The sequence below is a fragment of the Panthera onca genome, chromosome E3 (genome assembly GCF_046562875.1).
Source record: "Panthera onca isolate mPanOnc1 chromosome E3, mPanOnc1 haplotype 2, whole genome shotgun sequence".
Classification (NCBI taxonomy): Eukaryota; Metazoa; Chordata; class Mammalia; order Carnivora; family Felidae; genus Panthera; species Panthera onca.
In genome coordinates, this window is record NC_138354.1 from 27,644,523 (window position 1) to 27,667,059 (window position 22,537).

Genomic DNA, 22,537 nt, shown 5'->3' on the forward strand with positions numbered 1-22,537 from the left:
ATCAGGCTCTGTGCTCACAGCTCAGACCCTGGAGCCTGCTTTGGATTCTTTGTCTCCCTCTCTCTCTGCCCCTCCCCTGCTCATGCTCTCTGTCTCTCTCTCTCTCAAAAATAAATAAATATTAAAAAAATTAAAAAGGGGGGCGCCTGGGTGGCGCAGTCGGTTAAGCGTCCGACTTCAGCCAGGTCACGATCTCGCGGTCCGTGAGTTCGAGCCCCGCGTCAGGCTCTGGGCTGATGGCTCGGAGCCTGGAGCCTGTTTCCGATTCTGTGTCTCCCTCTCTCTCTGCCCCTCCCCCGTTCATGCTCTGTCTCTCTCTGTCCCAAAAATAAATAAAAAAAAAAAAAAAAAAAAAATTAAAAAGGTTTATTGAGACATAATTCACATACCATATAAGTCATTCATTTAAAGTGTACAATTCAATGTTTTTAGTATATTCACAAAATGTGCAACCATCACGACAATCAATACTAAAACATTTCCTTTATCTCCTCCCCCGCAAACCCCCATATGCCCCAGAGTCACTTTCCATTTCCTCTCAACACCCACTACCCCTAGGCAACCGCAAATCTACTTTGTCTCAATAGACTTGCCTATTCTGGGCATTTTGTATAAATGGAATCAAACAGTATATGGCCTTTTCTGACTGGCTTCTTAGACCTGGCATAATGTTTTCAAGATTCATCCATGTTGTAGCACGTGTTGGTAATACTTTATGTCTTCTTATTGTCACATATTCCTAATAATGGATTTTAAAATGTTGGCATATTATTTATTTACTTATCCATAAGTTTTCGTTTTAATTCCAGTATAGTTAACGTACAGTGTTATATTAGTTTCAGTAGCTAACATGTCTACAAGTGGAACATCTATCTTCCTTCTAGAAGAAGAGGCCTTATAGCAGCTTGAAAGGTCAGGTGCAGTCAAATAGGAATGTTATTCAAGGCTGGAGTGACTTTCCCACTGCCTTCCATGGTGTCCTAACCACACAAGAAGCCTCTACCTTCCCTCCTACTGGCCTCTTCTTGGGATGACGCACCCCCTGGTCGTGTGTAGTCTGTGCATCCTCTTATTCTAGAAGACATCATTTCTTTTTTTTTTTTTTTTTTTTTAATTTTTTTTTTTCAACTTTTTTTTTAATTTATTTTTGGGACAGAGAGAGACAGAGCATGAACGGGGGAGGGGCAGAGAGAGAGGGAGACACAGAATCGGAAACAGGCTCCAGGCTCCGAGCCATCAGCCCAGAGCCTGACGCGGGGCTCGAACTCACGGACCGCGAGATCGTGACCTGGCTGAAGTCGGACGCTTAACCGACTGCGCCACCCAGGCGCCCCTGCATCCTCTTATTCTAAACTCAAGTGTCTCTTTCCCTGGCTTTCTCCACATTTTGACCTTCATTTTGACACGTTACACGTCTTTCCTTTTTGTGTTGTGACGGGGAATGGGCTTCCTGTCTATGCTAATGATTTCTCCAAGGGAGAGCCTGAATCTTACTAATTTTTGTATTCCAGGTGCCTAAGATGTTCTTGGTGAGTGTGAGGTGCTTGGTTGGTGTTTACTGAATGGATAAATGAGTGACTGAACACATGAATGGAAGAAACATACCCACTGAAGCCAGCGAGTGTGGTGTGTAAGCCATTTTTCCTGGCAGGTTTGAACCTGGCAGTTTTAGCTCCTCCTGTTTGAAACGACTTGTTTGAAAGCGAGTGGGAATGACAATGGAAAGGCTATTAAACTGCATAGGCATGAAGAACAGGGTTCTAAGAGTGGTTCCCTACGGGGGAGGGATCGGCAAGCCTGGCGGTGGCTCTCACTTACTTCTTCATTATAGACTTCGAGAGGAGAGAGTTGTGTGATAACAGGTGATTTGTACTTATCATTTTGAGGGAATTTTTTTTTTTTTTATATAAAGAAGTACAAGAAGGAGCAGATGAATAAATACAAAATGCTGTTTTAGAGTTGAATCTGAGTACCAAGCTGGCTCTGGGTGACTTGGGGCAAATCGCTTTCCCCTCTGAGCCGTCTCCTCACTTGTGAAAGGAGACTGAGAAAGCCTGCCTCCTGAGTCCACCGTGAGGATCGAAAAGCACAGGGTCTGGCACACGGGGGACCCTTGACAAATGACAGCTATCGCTGCTATTATTAGCAATATTAGCAACACGCAGAAAAATGATAAACCAGGGAGTACAGAGGTCTCTGCCAATCTGGGACAGTCTTTGAAATCTAATTTTATTTATAGCCTGTCTGCTTATGCTGGGTAGCTTAACATATTGATTCTTTGAAAACCATGTGGCTTAACCCTGGCACAGAGGCTTTTTTAATAAACTCTGCTTATTGGGTGATTATGTGGAAGGCAGCTGCAGTGACCTCAGTGACCAAGTGAATCATTGTGATAACAGTAGCTGCCATTTATTGAGCTCTTACTATGAGCCGCTTAGTCCTTAACACAGTTCCCATGAGATCTTATAATCCCCATTTTACAGATGGGAAAATGAGGTACAGACAGGTTAAATATTTAAGGCCATATATCTTGTAAGTGGCTTATCCAAGATTCAAACCCTGGTCTGCTGGGTCAAAGTTAGTGACCTTTTTGTTAGACCTGATGTCTCTCAAGTTGCAGATAATGTGGTATAAGAGAAAGAGTAGGGGAGAGGTGCCTCAGTGGCTCAGTAGGATAAGCAATAGACTCTGGGTTTCAGCTCAGGTATCGACCTTACAGTGGTGAGATGGAACCCCTTGTCGGGCTCTGCACAGAGCGTGGAACCTGCTTGGGGTTCCTTTCCCTCTGTCTCTGCCCACTCAAAATAAATAAATAAACTTTCAAAAAAGGAGAGAAAGGAAGGGGGGGGAGAGATGATGCAAAGGGTCAGTGGGCTCTGAAGAAAGATATATGGCTTCCCAGTTTTCCCATTGGATGGCTCGTGTCACATGTAGTGGGTCCTGGAAGACTTGGAATGAAGCGTGGTGGCTTTTTGCTGCTGTCACTCATGCCAGACGGTTCTGTGAACTCTGATCCAGAGTGCAGGCTGTGTGGGTAGGAGAGGTTGCCACGGAGACCTGAGGATGCTGAGCAAAGGACTACCAGCTGTCCCTCCATATCCAGCCTTCCTTTCTTCCAGCATAAGATGATTGTTCATAGAGCATACGGTCACCTAGGAATAAAGACTGCATTTCCCAGTCTTCCTGGCAGCAATGTGTGGCCACATGTCTAAGTTTTGGATGATGGGATATGAGTGGTAAATAAGGAAGGGGAAATAATTATTCACTGGACCCAGAATTCTAGTTTCCCTGCTTGAAAGTTGGTTTAAGGTCAAACTCTGCTGGACTCAAAATCAAAGCGTATTTTTTTTTTTAACATTTCTCTTTCTGAGTCATACCCATGGAAATGCCCAAACATAAGAACGAGGATGTTTCCTTTTTCTCCTGCCCCAGATGTCCATATACCTAACTTCCATTCAAAATTCATTTAAACCAATATACAGTGAGCATTTCCTGTGTGCCACATGCTGTACTTAGCCCTGGGGATATATCAGAGAACAAGACACAGACATTATTACCAAGCTGATACTCCAGAGGGAAGACTGACAAGCCAACAGTATAATACAGTACAAGGAACAGGAAAGCTGGAATGCAGGGGAGGTCCACAGAGGGACATTGAAGCTAGTTTATGGGATTGGGGAGGGCTTCCTGGAAGATGTTTTACCTAAGATGAGACTGACCTATGGGAAAGAGTTGGCCAGGTGAATTGTGGAGAAAGGAGGTTTCCAGAGGAAAGGCCAGGGAGGAGAGGGAGGGAAGCTCGGCACCTTTGGAAGGATATGGAGCCTGAGTGGGGGGCCAGGGTCAGATATTTCAGAGGTTTCTTGGTTATGCTTGGCACTTCAAACTCGTCCTGAGAGCAATGGGGAGTCACTGGAAGGTTCTAATATGGAAGTGATGATATCAGACATAATCTATAGAAACCTTCATTAGATTCAACGTGGAAGGGAGATTGGAGGTGGCCAAGCCTGGAAATGCAGACACCAGTTAGGTGGCTATTTCAACATATGCATTGCATGCACACATGCGCGCGCACACACACACACACACACACACACACACACACACACACACACACATAAACCCTTTACACCAAAAGTTTATGCGAGCACCAGACCATGCCTACCATCAGGGGCTGGAAAACAATGTCTTAAGCTATTCTATTGTCTGTGACTTTGCTTTCTCATCTGTAGGATGGGAACAACCACAAGTGGCCCCTCAGTGTCTCTTGGGATTTCCAAGAGAATGAAAATGTCACATGGTTGATGCCTTTCCAGCTCTGTGTGGATAAGTACAAAGAGCTGCTTCCAACCATCTCTTCATTTCCTCCAGTCCTTCAGTCCCCATCAGGTGAGGCATCTCTGGGACTTGCACGTGGGGAAGGCATTCAGGTGGGGATGCAGATCTGAAGAACAGACAAGTTTTAATTGGATTCCCATTTAGTGTCAAAGTTGAAACGAGGGGTGGGGAGCTATGACAGTAAAATTTAGAAATTACAGAATTGGCTGGAGACTTGCGGGGAAGAGTAGGAATCCATCTGGCCTGGGACTCCTTTGAATGGATAATGAGGATGAATGAGGATGTGCTCATGTTCTTTTTTGTGGGGTCCCTGTGTGAGTTTGCCAGGGCTCCCATAGCACAGTACCACAGACTGAGTGGCTTAAACATTGGGAATTTATTCTCTCACAATTCTGGAGGATAGAAGTCCAAGATCAAAGTGTCAGCTGCATTGGTTTCTCCTGAGACGTCTCTCCTTGGCTAATAGATGGCCTTCTTCTCCCTGTGTGTTCACATGGTCCTCCCTGTGTGTGTGTCTGTGTCTTAATCTCCTCCTCCTAGAAGGACGCTAGTCATACTGGATGAGGGCTCCGCCTAATGATCTCATTTTACCTTCATCACCTCTTTAAAAACCCTGTCTCCAAATATATCACCTTCTGAGGTCTTGGGGCTTAAGACTCCAATATATGAATTTGGGGGTGGGGGGACACAATGCAACCCATAACAGTGCCCCGATGGCTTATTTATATAAGTGAGTATGAACAAACTGCGAGGAAACCCGAAGATTGAGAAATATCCTGCTGAAGTTTATCCCCAGACTGAGAGATCTTGACTGAAACAGATTTGCTGCCACCTGGATTGTGGCAACAGCCATATTTTCCTGTTCTTTATCTTGGCTCTAATGCACTGCTGTACGAAAGGATCTGCACCCAGTTTTCTCTTTCTTTACCCCTTTGCTGAACGAGTTTTACTATGGCGACCACTGGCCGGAAAGCGCTAGCCCAGGGAGTGGCAGGGCCAGCCTGTGTTCTTCTCTGCTCACTTCTTGGACAGGCCCTGCTGTATGCCAGCTGCTGCGTTAATCTCCAGAGTGCAGTTTATTGCTAATATTTTCCTCTGTGTGGGGGGAGGGGGGAAGGGGTGTGGCTGGGCAAAGTGGCACCTTCAAGAAAGCAGTCACATGGAAAATAGGATCCTCCCAAAGAGGGAAGCCACTCCTTCATCACTGATGAGGTCACATTTGGATTTTCGGTCCCACGCCGACCTGCACTCTGGTTATCTTGCAGCCGCTGGCTTCAGTGACACTTCCTGAGAGTTTTCAGTGGGGCTCCTCCTGCCGTCCCTGAAGTTGCAAATAGCGATCTGCAGACTTCACAGCCTTTTTACTCTCCTCAAGTCCTTTGAAGGAAGTTTCGTCCTCTGCCTCTTGGGGTTTGGAGTCTGGATCATTCACAGCCAACCCCTCTGATGTGTCCGGTGCAGGAGTTTAACAGTAGGCAGGGGGGAGGCAGCAATGAGACAGGATTCACCCTTCAAAGGGGCGTGTGACCCAATGAGTCATCTGCCTGAGAGCCATCCTCCGTGTCCCTCAGGGCCCTGAGGATCTTTGGGAGGCAGCACCTGTGTGGAAGAGAGACGGGGCATGTAGAGCAGGGGGAATTTGTTGAAGTCTCCTGGTGTAAGCCAGATCCTTGTTGTTTGGTCCCCAGCATCCTGATGTCTGTGGAATCTGCATCGAATGCCAGGATCTCCTTTGAGGGTCTTATGTTTGCCCATTGGTATGTTGGCGGCCAGCATTGTGCAAAGGTTGCCCAGCCAGCAGTCCCTCCGCCGAGGTTTAGTTAGCATGCACGGCCGTAAGCAGTCCTGTGGCTTCCAGGGAGTCAATCAGAAGCAAACTGTGTGCTCAGAAGTGAACCGAAGCCTTGTTCCTTCTCCCTCTTATCCTTGGGAAACCAGGTGTGGAGGTTCCTTCTACCCCATGGAAGACAGTTTAGGTCCTGGGCTGCTTTTCCACTTCCCAGCTGGCCCCATTTGGATATTTCTACCACAACTTTTTGTTCATTCATTCATTCATTCCACAAATATTTATGTGAGCATCAGTGGTGTTCTAAGCACAGCTTAGTCGTACTGTGATGTGAGGCTTAACTTTATGCATCAACTTGACTGGGCCATGGGCTGCCCAGATATTCAGCCAAACATTGTTCTCGTTATGTGTGTGAGAGTGTTTCCAGATGAGAATAACGTTTGACTCCATGGACAGAGTAAAACAGATTGCTCTCCTCAGTGTGGGTGGGCCTCCTCTAATCGGTTGAAAACCTAAACAGAGCAAAGAGGCTTGAGCTTCCTGTAAGTGAGAGAGAAATCCTCCTGCCTGGCTGCCTTCAAGCTGGGACATTAGCCTTCTGCCTTTGGTCTCAGACTCACCCTGGAACTCACTCCACAGGCTCTCCTGGGTGTACAGCTTGCCAACTGCAGATCCTGGGACTTCTACTGGTTCTGCTTCTCTGAAGAACCCAGACTAATACATCTGGGAACCCAGAAGTGAAATAAACCAAGCCTCCACCTTTGGGTGTGGGGACAGAGTAGGGGAAGTCTCTGCACCTGGTTTGTTGTGTATCAGGACAAATTTGCACAGCACTTTTAGTCACATAATAGTCTCTAACTGGAAAAACAATTCCCTGAACACACTACCTCCCTGCCCTGTCCTCCACCTCCCAGAACTCTGGGATGGGAAGGGGGGGTCTGAGGTGTGGAGACATATCTTTATACTGTTTCTCTTCTTCTTAAAGAAGGGATTCTTGGGGCATCTTGGTGGCTCAGTTGGTTGAGCATCCAACTTCGGCTCAGGTCATGATCAGGTTCATGAGTTAGAACCCCACATCAGGCTGGCCGCTGTCAACCTGTCAGTACAGAGATTGCTTCAGATTCTCTATCCCCCTCTCTCTGCCCTTCCCCACTTGTGCTATCCAAAAAAATAAATATAAAAACAGAAGGGATTCTTTTTTTAAAATTATTTATTTTGAGAGACAGAGAAAGACAGAGAGAGAGAGAGAGAGAGAGAGAGAGAGAGAGAGAGAGAAAGAGAGAGAGAGAGAGAGAGAGAGAGAGAGAGAGAGACCCAAGCAGGCTCCAAGCTCAGCACATGGAGCTTGACACAGGTCTAGATCCCACACTTGTGAGATCATGACCTGAGCCAAAGACAAGAGTCAGATGATTAACCAACTGAGCCATCCAGGTGCCCCAAAGAAGGGATTCTTAATCTGTTTTGTGCCAGGGACCCCTTTGGCAATCTTATAAGCCCTTCTCAGAATAATGTATTAAAATACATAACATAAAATACATAGGGATATGAAGAAAACCAATAAACAGTTCTCAAAGAATTTTACAAATTGTGACATAATAACACATGCACTTCCTTTGTTAATGTGTTACATAACATGATTTAGCAGTGGGTTTAATAACAACTGTGATTTTATTTTATTTATTTTTTAAATTAAGTTTATTTATTTTGAGAGAGAGAGAGAGCAGGGGAAGGGCAGAGAGGAAAGGAGAGAGAGGATCCCAAGCAGGCTCCATGCTGTCAGCACAGAGCCAGATGTGGGGCTTCAACTCACAAACAGTGAAATCATGACCTGAGCTGAAATCCAGAGTCAGGGGCTTAAATGACTGAGCCACCCAGGCACTCCAATAACAACTGTGATTTTAAAGTACTGATGAGCATAAGTTATATTTTGAAGTAACTGTAACACCTGGAATGTGATAGGAAAATAGCCATGATCTGTTGATCACCAAGGTCCAAATACTACAAATAGTATAGCAGTTTATCGCCCACTGTCTTGGTTTGCCAGGGCTGCCTTAATAAAGTACCATAAATTGGACAACTGGGACAACAGAAATTTACTTTCTTTTTGTCCTGGAGGTTGGAAGTCTAAGACCAAGGTGTTGGCAAAGGCATGCTTCCATTGAGGATGCTAGAAAGTGTCCAAGATGGTGTGATAATCTACAGATACACCTTGCATACAGGAAAGAGAAGTGGAGTTGTACTTGTGAAAAAAAGTAGACAAGAAATAAACTATTTAACTAACCCATACTCTCTTACTTGGGTCTTACTTTTTCCTCTCTGGCCTATGGAGCATCTCTCCAACTCCTGCTTCTCCGACAAGCAGTAAGCAACTTGAATGACCCAATTTTCGGGGCGCCTGGGTGGCGCAGTCGGTTGAGCGTCCGACTTCAGCCAGGTCACGATCTCGCGGTCCGTGAGTTCGAGCCCCGCGTCAGGCTCTGGGCTGATGGCTCGGAGCCTGGAGCCTGTTTCCGATTCTGTGTCTCCCTCTCTCTCTGCCCCTCCCCCGTTCATGCTCTGTCTCTCTCTGTCCCAAAAATAAATAAAAAAAACGTTGAAGAATGACCCAATTTTCTAGCCCTAAAACCACCCTTCTTAGGAATATATGGTGAATAGGAACTACTTTTTTTTTTTTTTAATGTGAAAGTCAAATGTTATCATGTCACCCCCGCCCCCCCCCCACCACTACTCCTTCAATGACCTTTGCTTTGCTTTCAAAATGCTTAAAGTGGCATCTGAGGCCCCACACAACTGGCCCTGCCCACCTCCCTGGCAACATCTCACTCTCTGCTCACCCCCGCAACAGTCGGGCCACCCACTTTCTCTCAGGTCATTGAACACACCTATCTCCCTTCTGCCCCCAGCTTTAGCTCATGCTATTGTTCCACTGTTGATTCAGAAATGCCAAGGATTTTTGTTAAGATGTGGGGGGAATGTGCCTTTCTTGCTTCTGTGAATTCACAAGAAGCAAGATAGTGTGAAAACTCGGGTGTTTAGAGACCCATGGAAGACACATTTTCTGGGGGTAAGAATTCAGTTAAACTAAAACATTGTGTTTTTGAATGAAGATACCAGTTTCCTTTCTTTGCACCTTCAACTGGATTTAAAACTTACATTATAGTGTGTGTGTATGTGTTGCATGTACTACTTGGTAAAAACTCTTTCTTACAGACTTGGAATAATTAACTTCCCACACGTGCAAACTGCTAGAATAATAATCTAACTGTGCTCTGTAAACCAGGGTCCGAAATGTTACCCGAGACATGAACATTCCCATGAGGTGGAATTTGACTTATTCTGTGTAAGCGGAGTGTGTGTACCTGAGACATTGACAGAGACAGAGACACTTTAACCTAAAGGAGCATTTCCTGTATTTTGTTCATGTGTTTACTGCCACTAAGATTTCTGCTACATTCTGGGCCCCTGGGTGGTTCAGTTGGTTAAGCATCTGACTTTGGCTGAAGTCATGATCTCACGAGCCCCATGTCGGATTCTGTGCTGACAGCTCAGAGCCTGGAGCCTGCTTCAAATTCTGTGTCTCCTTCTCTCTCTGCCCCTCCCCCACTCGTGCTTTGTCTCTTTCTCTTTCAAAAATAAACGTTAAAAATTTTTTTTTAAAAAAGATTTCTTCTACATTCAACTACCATCTGTACTTAGTTCCTTATAGGGATTCACTATATTTTCATAACATTTTTTCTTTAAATTAACCCACTTTTTATAAACTTAGCTTCTACCTAAAAGAATATCAAACAAGCCACAGACAAGGAGAAAATAATTTCAAAACATGTATTTCATAACAGTCTAGCATCCAAACTATACAATGAACTCTTAAAGCTCAACAGTAAGAAAACAACCCAATTTTAAAAAAGGGCAAAAGTCCTGAACAGGCACCTCAGATTACAAATTGAAAATAAACATTTGAAAAGATGCTCATTATCATCTGTCATTAGGGAAATCAAAATTAAAAATAACAATGAGACAATATCATATAGACTTGCTTGCTATAGACTGAATGTTTGTGTCCCCTCCCCCCACAACTTCATAGCAAGGCTCCCACAGTATTGTGAGATTTACCTCCAGGAACTTGACCAGTTTCTCACAATAAACATTGGAGAAAAATCCCCCGTGCTTTTAATGGGGGAGGGGGGCAAGGGCGGGGTGCAGGGCATGGAAGGGAACCATTTCAAAATATGCCAGAACACTCTATTCTTACAAAATTTGCCCTCTCAGGAGAAACTAGTTAGCCAGAATCTAACCCCTGGGGTTTTTTCAGAACATAACTAACCCCAGGAAAGGGAAATACCCAACTCCAAATACCCACTCCAATAAACTCCCATGGGAGAAAGGGCAATACCCCTTAGGTGGCAGGATTGTGGTAGAACCCCACCCTAATGAATGTGGTGAAAATCTCAAGACAAATGAAGACAACCTGGCTGTGTGCACATGTGCGACGTTCCTTCCAACTCTGTAACCTAGACTGCCCGTTCAGACTGTATGTTACCATATATGGGAGACAAAGGAGCAAAAAATGTACAAAAGGCAACCTCCCACTGCACTCAGGGCTTGGCCTTTTGGGTCTTAGCTCACTGAGCCCGTGCTGGCACGAATAAAGCTGCTTCATGGAAAGAAAAGCCTTGGTGTCCTGACTCTCTCTGTGTGACTCACTGCTACAGGATTTCTTGATTGCTGTGGCTTTATAGTAAGTTTTGAAATAGGTCACTGTCAGTTCAATGTTGTTTTCCTTCAGTGTTGTGTTGGCTATCTTGGGTCTTTCATCTCTTCATAAAAACTTTAAAAATAGTTTGTCAATATCTACCAAATAACTTGCCAGAACTTTGGCATTGCATTGGATCTCTAGATCAAATTGGGAAGAACTGACACCTTGGCAATGTTGAGTCTATCCATGAACAGGGAATCTCTCTCTATTTATTTAGTTCATTGATTTCTTTCATCAGAGTTTTATCATTTTCCTCAAAGATCATGTGCATATTCTATTTGATTTATACCATAGTATTTCATTTGGGGGAGTGCTACTTGTAAATGGTGTGGTGTGGTGTGGTGTGTGTGTGGTGTGGTGTGTGTGTGTTTAAATAGACTTCACACCCAGTACAGAGCCCAACATGGGGCTTGAACTTATGACCCTGAGAGCAAGACCTGAGCTGAGATCACGAGTCTGATGCTTAACTGACTGATCCACCCAGGGGCCCCTCTTTTCCTTTTTTTTAAATGGTGTTGTGTTTTTTATTTCAAATTCCACTTGTTCCTTGTTGGTATGTAAGAAAATGATTAATTGTTGTATATTAATCTTGTATCCTGAAACACTGCCATAATCACTTATTGCAGGAGTTTTTGTTGTCTTGTTTTGTTATAGATTCTTTCACATTTTCTATATACATGATCCTGTCATCTGAGGACAAAAACAGTTTTATTTCTTCCTTTTGAAGCTGTATACATTTTATTTCCTTTTCTTGCCTTATTACATTATCTAGACCTTCCAGTATAATATTGAAAAGCAATGGTAGGAGAAGATAAACTTGCCTAATTCCTTATCTTAGTGGGAAAGATTCAAGTTTCTCACCATTAAGTATGATGTTAGCAGTAGGGTTTTTTTGTGGGGGTGGGGGGGGGGTGTTTAAATCAACCTGAAGGAATCCCTCTCTAAAACTAATTTAGTAAGAGTTTTTATCACGAATGGGTATTGGATTTTGCCAAATACTTTTTCTGTATCAATATGATCACACGATTTTTCTTAGTTGGTTGATGTAATGGATTACATTAATTTTATTGTATTACATAGTTGATTTTTGTCTGTTGAGCCAGTCTTACCTACCTGGGATAAATGGCACTTGGTCATGCTATATAATTTTTATGCATTTTTGGATTTAATTTGCTAATATTTTGTTAAGGATTTTTGTGTAAGAGATATTGGTATACGTTCATGACAGACATTGGTCTGTAGTTTCCTTATAATGTCTTTATCTGGTTTTGGTTTTAGGGTAATGCCTACCTCATAGAATGAGTTAGGATGTACCTCTCAGATTCTATCTTCTGACAAAGATTGCGGAGAGTTGGTATAATTTCTTTTTTAAGTAGTTGGTGCTTTCTGTTTTGGAAGATTATTAATTATTGATTCACATTCTTTAATAAATGTAGGCTTCCCCTTCCCTCTCTTTTTAAGCAGTGGACTCTTCTTTTTTCCCCAAATAAAGTCTTTCTAAGCGGGCAGACAGGCTAGGGCAGAACTACCTGGGCTGAGATTGGGGGAGGGCACCTACAATTTTTTCTGGTCATCTTCCCTTTCCACCTTCTTTTTCATGACCCCCTCCCCTTAACTCGGATGACACCATAGAATCCTGTTGCTCTAAGGAACACAGCTGAGATACCACTGGTCTAAAGGTCAGCATAACTGAAAGGAGTGCACGATGCTCTGATTCCCACTCAAAGACCCTGACAGCTGTGGACGAGCCTGGAGACTCCCCTGCACCTCAGTTCTGTCCTCTGGCACTCTCAAGCCCTGTCTCACAAGATGTGGTAAGGATAAGAGACTAAGATGGATGTAAAGGTCCATATATCTTTGGAAGAATTTTGGGACACAGTTATTTCAGGCTGAAAAGATCCAGGTTTTGTTTTGTTTTGTTTTGTTTTGTTTTTAGTGTAGTGACTGTAGTAATCAGTTTATTACACAGATTAATCATTCTTTTTAAAAATTTGTTAATATTTATTTTCAAAAGAGCGAGAGAGACAGAGCATGAGCAGAGGAGGGGCAGAGAGAGAGAGAGGGAGATACAGAATCTGCAGCAGGCTCCAGGCTCCAAGCTGTCAGCACAGAGCCCCACGGAGGGCTCAAACCCATGAACCGGGAGATCATGACCTGAGCTGAAGTCAGACGCTTAACTGACTGAGCCACCCAGCCTCCCCAAGATTAATCATCCTTTGAGCATACAAGCTCCAGGGGAGCAATTGGGTCTTTAAATATACGCAAGTATTTCCATCAAATGAATTTTCACTCTTACATCCACATAGACTTAAGCAGTTAAAAACACAAGAAAAGTAAGAGCTATTAGCTATGTATTAACTGAGAAACCACATACAAACTAAAGAATGTGGAAGACAGGAAGGGGATAAAAGGACAAAGGTTTAAGGGTGGGGAAGTGCAAAAGATGTGGGAACAAAGGCCATGACACTTTAGATGCTAATAGCTCCAATCCATCTGAATGTTGGCCAGTTAAATTTAGACCATAAAATTCAGGATGTGAATGGATTTTAACCTGTTTGGTCATTACTTTCACCTAAGGTGGGGGTCCTCCGAAATAAAATGAATACAGAAACAGCTTCATGTTCTTCACCTTGCTTGAGAAGATCCAGGTTTAATGCTTTAATGCACACTGCTGGTGGGAGTGGAAACTTGTGCAACACTGTGGAGAGCACTTTGGCAGTATGGGGTCAAGCTGAATCTGCAACTGACCCTCTGAACTGACGATGACACTTTATTTTATATATTTATTTACTTTAAGAGAGAGAGACAGAGAGTGGGAAAGCACGAGTGGGGGAGGGGCAAAGAGGGAAGGAGTGAGTGAGTGAGAGAGAGAGAAAGAGAGAGAGAGAGAATCCCAAGCAGGCTCCATGCTGTCAGCACAGAGCCCAATGCGGGGCTTGAACCTCTGAACAGGGAGATCGTGACCTGAGCCAAAGTTGGATGCTTAACCGACAGAGCCACCCAGGCACCTGAGTTTATAAGTACATATAGGTGATAAATCATAAAAACATGGACTAGAAGGGACACGTACATACCAAGTTCATAATAATGGGCAAGGGAGGTGTCCTAGGTAAGAGAACACAGGGATTAGGGTTGCTACACACACACACACACACACACACACACACACACACACACACACACACTTATACGAATCTGATAACTTTTCTCAACTTTGGTGACTACATAGTTATATTTATATAGTTCTTTATACTTTCTACATGTAAAGTTTTTTTTAAAAAGTAAAATGCATTTATTTCCATCTTGCTAAAATCCACTTATCAAACAATTCTATAGCCCTTACTATGTATGGCTTTGCAAATATTAATACTTCAAACCTCATAATAATCTGAAGAGGTACTATTTTAAAAGGGAGGAAAGGGATGCACAGAGGGCAAGCCACTCACCTGGGATAAAACAGGGAGTGACAGAGCTGGGCTTCAGATCCAGGTAGCTGGGCACCACTGTGCATGCTCTCAAGGACACTCCACCTGTTAATCTGTGACCCGCAGTCCCTCATTAGGGTCCCTTGTGTCCTCCCCATACTGCCCATTGACTTGCCTTTCCTTACTTTGTTTTAAGCTGTGTATGAGATCTGGATTCACACCTCTCTCATTACTCCAGCCCAGTCCCTGGCCCATCACAAATAAACAGCAAATGTTGTTGAACAAATGAAGGGATGAATGAGTTACCTGAGGTTCCTGGAAGCATCTCCATGCAAATGCCATGCGCAGGGCCATTGTCTTTGAGTCCTCCACTGTGTATGACGCCATCCAGGGTGCTGGCACTGGGCATTATAGGAAATGAGCCCATTAGTAGAAAAATTGAAAAAAAGAAATTAAAACAATATGGGCTTTTTATTCTTAGGGGGTCACCTTACTCTCTCTGCCTGTGGGTGTTTTGTTCAGAGAAAATTGTAGAATTTTAGGAAACAGCTGGGTCTCCTCACAAATCCATCTTTTTTCTCCAAATATTCCCACTCACTTCTGGTTTCAGTTTAAATGTCTTTTCTTCTGAGAAGCCTTCTCTGGCTACCCTGTTCCCTCTTTGCGGGTGTTCTGTCTCATATTACCCTTCTCTGTATCAAACTTACGGCAACTTATAATTATATATATTTTTTGTGAATTCATTCTTTCCAGTGTCTCTGTGCCCCGGGAGACTGAAAACTCTGAGAGGTCAAAGATCACACTTGTTTTGTGCACACCTTGTCTCCAGTACCCGGCACAATGCTTTCTACACAGTAAGTGCTCATTTATCATCATTGAATGAACGCTGTTGCCAATTGCAGTGGCTTAACTGAAAGATGTGCTATAGGGGTTTCAAAATTTTTTTTCAGAATGCTTTATACTAAGCGAAATCGTTCAGAATTTCTTCTATAAACCAGCTCATTACCCTGATTAAATTGAGGGGTGATGGGGAACATCGGCTTGTCCCACCTTCTCCTTGACGCCCCCAACAGGATCCCTCAGGGACCTCACAGACTGCCCCTTGGCCAGGTTTTCTGAGCTCCCCACTCCTTGCAAGTGCCAGAAGGGTCTTGTCACCAAGGGAGCCCCTCTTTGAAGATTGAAACACAGATGATCCAACCTCTTCTCCCAGCTCCTTCCTCAGTGTCGTGGGGTACTTTGCTAATAGAGACATAAATTCCCCCTCTAAATGAGCATCCTGATTTGATTTGCTCTTCAGATGACCCCTTCCTGGGAAAAATATTATGCTTTCCCTGAGTTATGGCAGAGACTCCAGTGGGTAGCTGTGTTGTGTCCTGCCTCTGCCATCTGATAGTCTGATTCCTCTCCAATTTATGAGCTTGTTAGTTCCCCAGCCAGCTCCTACCTCATTGTGTCTGACCCAGTAATGCTGTTTGCCTGTGTCATCTGGCTCAGACAAACGCAGGCGTCCCCACTCAGGAGACAGCCGCCCTAGCCCAGTCACCTCATTGACTGATGCTGGCTGACTCCATCGACCTGGAGCAGGAAGGACAGAGTATCAGATTGTAGGACAGGCACAACTCCTACAGGCACTGAAGCTCTTGTTGTTGGCTTGAGCATGGCAGGGGTGCCCAATTTCCTTGTTTCTAAATGCTTCCTTGCAGGGAATCCTTGTGGTAACTTCTATTTTTCAAAGGCATGGGCCACTGCCTGCCCTTAGCCCCTTCTTCCTGCTGGGGTTCACGACTCCCTAAGTTCTCCTTCTGGAATGCATGCTCATACATTCCATCGCAGGTCTGGGGCAATTCCCGTGTTTTGACTCTGACTCTAGGAGTGGCAAGAAATAGAACTGGGCATCCTTTTTATACGCCTCCATTTCCTGGCCTCTGCAATGGGAACAATAGTAGATCTCAGACCATTTTTCATCTTGTTACCTTGGGCAGAAAAAGAAACACACACACACCCATACCACCCACATATACATTTTGTATGTCATGTCAAGGAGTTGATGGTAGCTATGGAGTCTCCCCATTAGCCCCAAGTTAACATTTCATGGGCTAGACAAAAATTGGAAACCTAAATGTCCATTGGTTGGTAACTGGAAAGGCAAAATGTGGTGTATCCATATGGTGGAATCCTAGTCAACAATAAAAAGAGACAATCTACAGATACATGGATGAACCACAAAAATACTATGCTCAGGGGGTGCCTGGGTGGCTCAGCTGGTTACGTGCCAGACTCTTGATTTCAGATCAGGTCAAGAGCTGAGTTTATGAGTTCTATCCCTGCATTGAGCTCTGCGCTAACAGTGTGGAGACTGCTTGGGATTCTCTCTCCCTCTCTGCCCCTTCCCCACTTGCACACACATGCATATGTTCTCTCTCTCTCTCTCTAAATAAACATTAAAAAAACACATGCTCAGGGAAAGAGGCTGGATACAAGAGACCACACATTTTATGGTCCATTTATATGAAATATTCAGAAAAGGCAAAGCTATATGAACAGAAGATAGATTAGAGGTTGCCTGGGGATGGGGATGCGGGATGGGGATGGGAAGTAACAACAAATGTACACGAGGGATCGTGTTAAGGTGATGAAATGTTTTAAAACTGATTTATGGCGATGGCTGCATAAGTTGGTTTAAAAAAACGTGTATATGTCTCTCACGGGGCTCTGGGGGGGCTACACAAGATGCAGGCAGGGAAGGATTTAGCAGTGAAGGGTCCTGAGGTCTGTAAGTTCTTTCAAGTGGCTCAGCCTTTGTCCACGACATTGTCAGTATCTATGCCTGTATTTAAATCTGTATCCATTTCCCAGGGCTGCTACAGCAAATGGCCACCAACTGGGTGGCTTGAAACAACAGAAATCTATTCTCTCAGTTATGGAGGCCAGAAGTCCCAAATCAAGATGTGGGCAGGGCCACTCCTGGTCTGAGGCTCTCTGGGAGAGTCCTTCCTTGCCTCTTCCACTTCCCATATTCCCGGCTTTCCTTGGCTTGTGGTCTTATCACCCAGATCTCTGCTTCCATTTTCACACTGTCTCTCCTCTTCTGTCTGCGTGTGTCTTATGAGGACACTTGTCATTGGACTTAGGGTCTGAATTACCCAGGTTGATCACCTTAGCTTGCGTTCCTGAATTAAGGGGCACCGGGGTGGCTCAGTCACTTAGGCATCCGACTTCAGATCAGGTCATGATCTCTCTGTCGGTTCGAGCCCACATTGTGTTCTCTACTGTCAGGGCGGAGCCTGCTTGGGATCTTCTGTCCTCCACCTCTCTCTACCCCTCCCCTCCTTGTGAGCCCTCTCTCTGTCTCTCTCAAAAATAAATATTAAAAAATAAAGATCCTGAATTTAATCTGCAAAGACTTCTTTTTTCTTTTCTTTTTTATTTCTGTACTTATTTTTAATTTAATTTATTTTTAAATGCACATCCACGTTAGTTAGCATATAGTGCAACAATGACTTCAGGAGTTGATTCCTTAATTCCCCTTGCCCATTTAGCCCATCCCACCTCCCACACCCCCTCCAGTAACCCTCGTTTGTTCTCCATATTTATGAGTCTCTTCTGTTTTGTCCCCCTCCCTGTTTTTATGTTGTTTTTGCTTCCCTTCCCTTATGTTCATCTGTTTTGTATCTTAAATTTGTCATATGAAGTCATAAGATATTTGTCTTTCTCTGACTGACTAATTTCGCTAGCATAATACCCTCCAGTTCTATCCACGTAGTTGTAAATGGCAAGATTTCGTTTTTTTTGATTGCCGAGGAATACTCCATTGCATATATATACCACAACTTCTTTATCCATTCATGCATCGAGGGACATTTGGGTTCTTTCCATACTTTGGCTATTGTTGATAGTGCCACTGTAAACATTAGGGTGCATGTCCCCCTTCGATACACCACACCTGTGTCCCTTGGATAAATACCTAGTAGTGCCATTGCTGGGGTAGGGTAGTTCTAGTTTTAATTTTTCAAGGAACCTCCACACTGCTTTCCAGAGTGGCTGCACCAGTTTGCATTCCCACCAGCAGTGCCAAAAAGATACTCTTTCTCTGCATCCTTGCCAACATCTGTTGTTGCCTGAGATGTTAATGTTAGCCATTCTGACGGGTGTGAGGTGGTATCTCATTGTGGTTTTGATTTGTATTTCCCTGATGGTGAGTGATGTTGAGCATTCTTTCATGTTTCTGTTAGCCATCTGGATGTCTCCTTTGGAGAAGTGTCTATTCATGTCTTTTGCCCATTTCTTCACTGGATAATTCATTTTTTGGGGTGTTGAGTTTGATAAGTTCTTTATAGATTTTGGATACTAACCCTTTATCTGATATGTCATTTGCAAATATCTTTTCCCTTTCTGTCAGTTGCCTTTTAGTTTTGCTGATTGTTTCCTTTGCTGTGCAGAAGCTTTTTACTTTGACGAGGTCCCAGTAGTTCACTTTTGCTTTTATTTCCCTTGCCTCCAGAGACATGTTGAGTAAGAAGTTGCTGTGGCCAAGGTCAAAGAGGTTTTTGTCTGCTTTCTCCTCGAGGATTTTGATGGCTTCCTGTCTTACATTTAGGTCTTTCATCCATGTTGAGTTTATTTTTGTGTCTGGTGTAAGAAGGTGGTCCAGGTTCATTCTTGTGCATGTCGCTGTCCAGTTTTCCCAGCACCACTTGCTGAAGAGACTGTCTTTATTCCAGTGGATATTCTTTCCTGCTTTGTCAAAAAGTAGTTGGCCAAGACTTCTTTTCTAGATGAGGTAACATTCACAGGTTGAAGGGATTTGATATGGATATATTTTTAGGAGGAGACCACCATCGTATCTATCTGCATCATCTATATCTGTACATGTATCATCGATATATCTGTATCATTAGATCTTTATACATCTCTATCTATATACAATCTATAAATTGACAAAAAAACAAGTATGTCAAAATGTGAGGAGTTGCTGATCTCTGTTGCAGGTACATAGGTGCTCCTTGTACAGGCATACAGTTCTAAAAATGCTGTGTTTTTTATTTCAAATATTTCTAGATTTTGGAAAGGCATTCAAGTGCAACTGTATGTTGTATCACACCTTTAACGAAAGTCTGGAGAGTACTCCATAATATAACATACTAATATGCCTGCAACAATATGTTTGAATATTCACACTAAGTGGGTTAAATCGAGACACCATTTCATGCTCACTCAGGTCAGCTTTTCTACCAAATGAGTTTTAGCACCAGATGCATGATAAACTTCTGGACTTTAGAGATCTTTGAATTTGAAAATTATGGAGAAGAGAGTGGGCACCTGTGTTATTCTTTCTCCTTTTTTGTATGTTTGAACATTTTTGTAATGAAACATTTTGAAAAATAAGCCCGTGCATGTAATGTGCTTCGCTGAGTGCCTGGCACATAGTAAGAACTCCAAAAAATATGACAGTTACAATTAATTTCACAAAGATTATTCTATCAACAGTGTTACAAGTCAGGTGGTTAGGAACTATTCAAGGTTTTGATGTGAGGGAATGACATGGCCAGGGGACAGAGAATCTAGAAAGATCCCTGTGGCATGACATGACAGGGATGGGGCAGGGACCAGAGGGAGGCTGGTTAGGAGGCTGTTATACACATCCAGGAAAGAGATGATGAGGTCCTGAAGCAGAAGAGAAGAAGAAAGCTGGAATTAACCTGACAGAGCCTGGTGAGCATTCTAGGAGAGCAGGATGGATTCTTGTCAGCCTCCCTGATATGCTGAGTGACAGCAGAAGAGAGACATACAGGGTGCTGCTCTGTGCATTTAGGAGAGAAAATACACATCAGTCAATCCTGGAATGAGCCAAGTGGGAATTTCTCAGCTGACTCAAGCCTCCGATCTGGACAAGAGCCTTAGCAGCAAGAGCAACATTTTTGATTGTCGGGGTTAATTTGAGGCAGAGGGCTTGCTGGTCGGATCCATTTGGGCACAGAGCACAGACCAGTGGGAGTCCCTGTGCAGAAGTAGGTTCCCTGGAGACTTTTCTCCTTTTAGACCTGCAGATGCCTAAGGGCAAAGGCAGGGCTTCTCACCATAGGCCATGAGTTAGAATCGCTTGGGGGAAGACTTTAAAACAACTCCCATCCTAGATCAAGTACATCAGAATCTCTGAGGGAGGGCCCTGGCATTGTATTTTTAAGGAGCTCTTCCATGTGATTCTAAGATGCAGCAAGGATGGAGACCACTGGGTTAAGTGATGCGGGAGCCCAACCCAGAAAATGCCACCAGCCTGAGTTGTCTCAGTCAGTGTGCAATGGGTGGCAGGTTGGGCAAATATTTGAAAAGTGGCAGGGAGGGAGGGAGGGAGGGAGAGAAGAGTAACACAGACTGGGTGGTTAAAAAAAAAAAAACAAGCAGGAAAGCAACACCATAAACGGTCTACATGGTGGGCATGACGAGAGCCATCCCCAAGCTGTTGTCAGAACCTCAGGCGCGATGGAGGACAGAGGACCAGGAAAAGGACACACCAAGAGTAAGGCAGTCCGCAGTGGGATCACAAGACTTCCTTAACACACACCAAGTGTATTCCAGATGTGGGATTAAGACGATGGCGATATGACAAGGGGAGAAAAGTGCCAAGAATGACTCTCTGGGGAATCACGGCCTTCACAAAACCTCACACATCCCCAGGGGCTCCCAGTGTAGACAGCTGTCAAAGAGCAGGATCTGTGTCTTCGCACTTCCCATGAGGCCCTGGCAGCTTTGTATTATTTCCTTTAAGCTGGTTTGATTGTTTAGAAAGACCATCTTTATTTTAGAAGAGCTTGAAAAATACAGAGAAGCAGGTACAGAACAAGACCAAAGCTACATTCAGTGATCCCTCATAAGCCCATCGCAGAATCCGTGTCTATGAATTTCTTCCCCATTGTCTGTCTTCTGCTTGGAATGTGTACTTTTTCTTTTTAGACACAAAGAGGAGCGTATTAGATCCAGTTTTACAATTTTATTCATTTAACAATGGATGTGGAACGTTTTTCCTCTGTCAAAAAAAAAGAAAAAAATCCCATACAAACCTTTTTGATGGCTCCCTAACATTTCATTGTATGCATGTTTCAACACTACTCAATTTGCCATTTAAGAAGCAATATAGGGGATTTCTGGGGTTCTACTTCTAATCGTCACTGCAGTAACATCGTGGGACACGCATCTTCCTGCAGTTAGCTGGTTTTTGCTTTGGGATAAACTGGTCCAAGTGGAATTGCTGTGATAGAGGGCAGGTGCACACGCAGGTCTTCTAGTATCCAGCACCAAATGACCGTGTGATTGGCCCTCCCCCGAACCGACCAGTTCAAACTACTTCAAGCACTTTAAACACTTCCCACCCTCAAGGCACATACTCCAAGCAGCAAATTCGCAAAGGCGGCTCTTGCGTCAGCTCAAAGCATACAATTCCTTTGATGTGGATGTTCCGCTCTGCACTGTGCGGTCTAAATCATCACAGACAATTTGTTTTGTAATCAGCAGACCTAGTAAAGGGAACTTCCTAGAAATTAATCAACTGAGGAAGGACTGCAGAGGTCTGGTTTGGCTTAGGTTTCATTTGGTTTGGGGAGGTTGTTTTGGCTATGGACTACCTGGCTGAAAGTGAAATTTTAGGGGCAGCTGAGTGGGCTCAGTCGGTTAAGTGTCCGACTCTTGATCTCTGCTCGGGTCACGAGCTCGCAGTTCATGGGTTCGGGTCCTGCATCAAGCTCTCTGCTTTCAGCGCTGAGCCTACTTTAGATCCTCTGTCCCCACCTCTGTGCCCTTCTCCCTCCTACCCACCATCTCTCTCTTTCTCTCTCTCTCAAAAATAGATTAAAACATTTATTTAAAAAATAATAAAATAAAAAGTGAAATTTCTAGAACTTTTTCCCAAGCACCTCACTCCCCTGAACTTCACATCTTTTGGCCTCCGGTTTTTGCCATTTGAGGTCCAGTTCAGGGTCATAATCTTCCTAACAAAACTTTATTCTCCTGCCCTCGGAGAGAAACGTTTGTGCACTACGTGTTTTCCCCCACCTGGAGTTTCCTTCAGGTAGGGTTGCCAGGCTTAGTAAATAAAAATACAGGATGCCCAGTTGGACTTGAGTTTCAGGGATTCTGCCCATTCCTGAACATGTCTATTCCAATTGTGCATTCTAGCCGTGGAGAAATGAAACCACTGGCTGGCTCCAGGGACCCGCAGGATTCACTGTGAAAAGG

At 44.0% G+C, this 22,537-nt stretch overlaps 1 long non-coding RNA gene across 4 annotated transcripts in view; it reads left to right on the top strand.

Annotated features, from left to right (window-relative positions):
- LOC132689133 (uncharacterized) overlaps positions 1 to 22,537 on the top strand; it is a 237,807-nt gene that overhangs the window by 208,086 nt on the left and 7,184 nt on the right. For 2 of the 4 annotated variants that reach the window (XR_013553004.2, XR_013553005.2), the window contains one exon: positions 15,059 to 15,159. This is a non-coding gene — a long non-coding RNA (uncharacterized LOC132689133). Of the gene's footprint in view, positions 1 to 4,200; positions 4,390 to 12,348; positions 12,695 to 15,058; positions 15,160 to 22,537 lie in introns of those variants that run through there. The other 2 variants (XR_009614878.3, XR_009614877.3) reach the window with 2 other exon arrangements.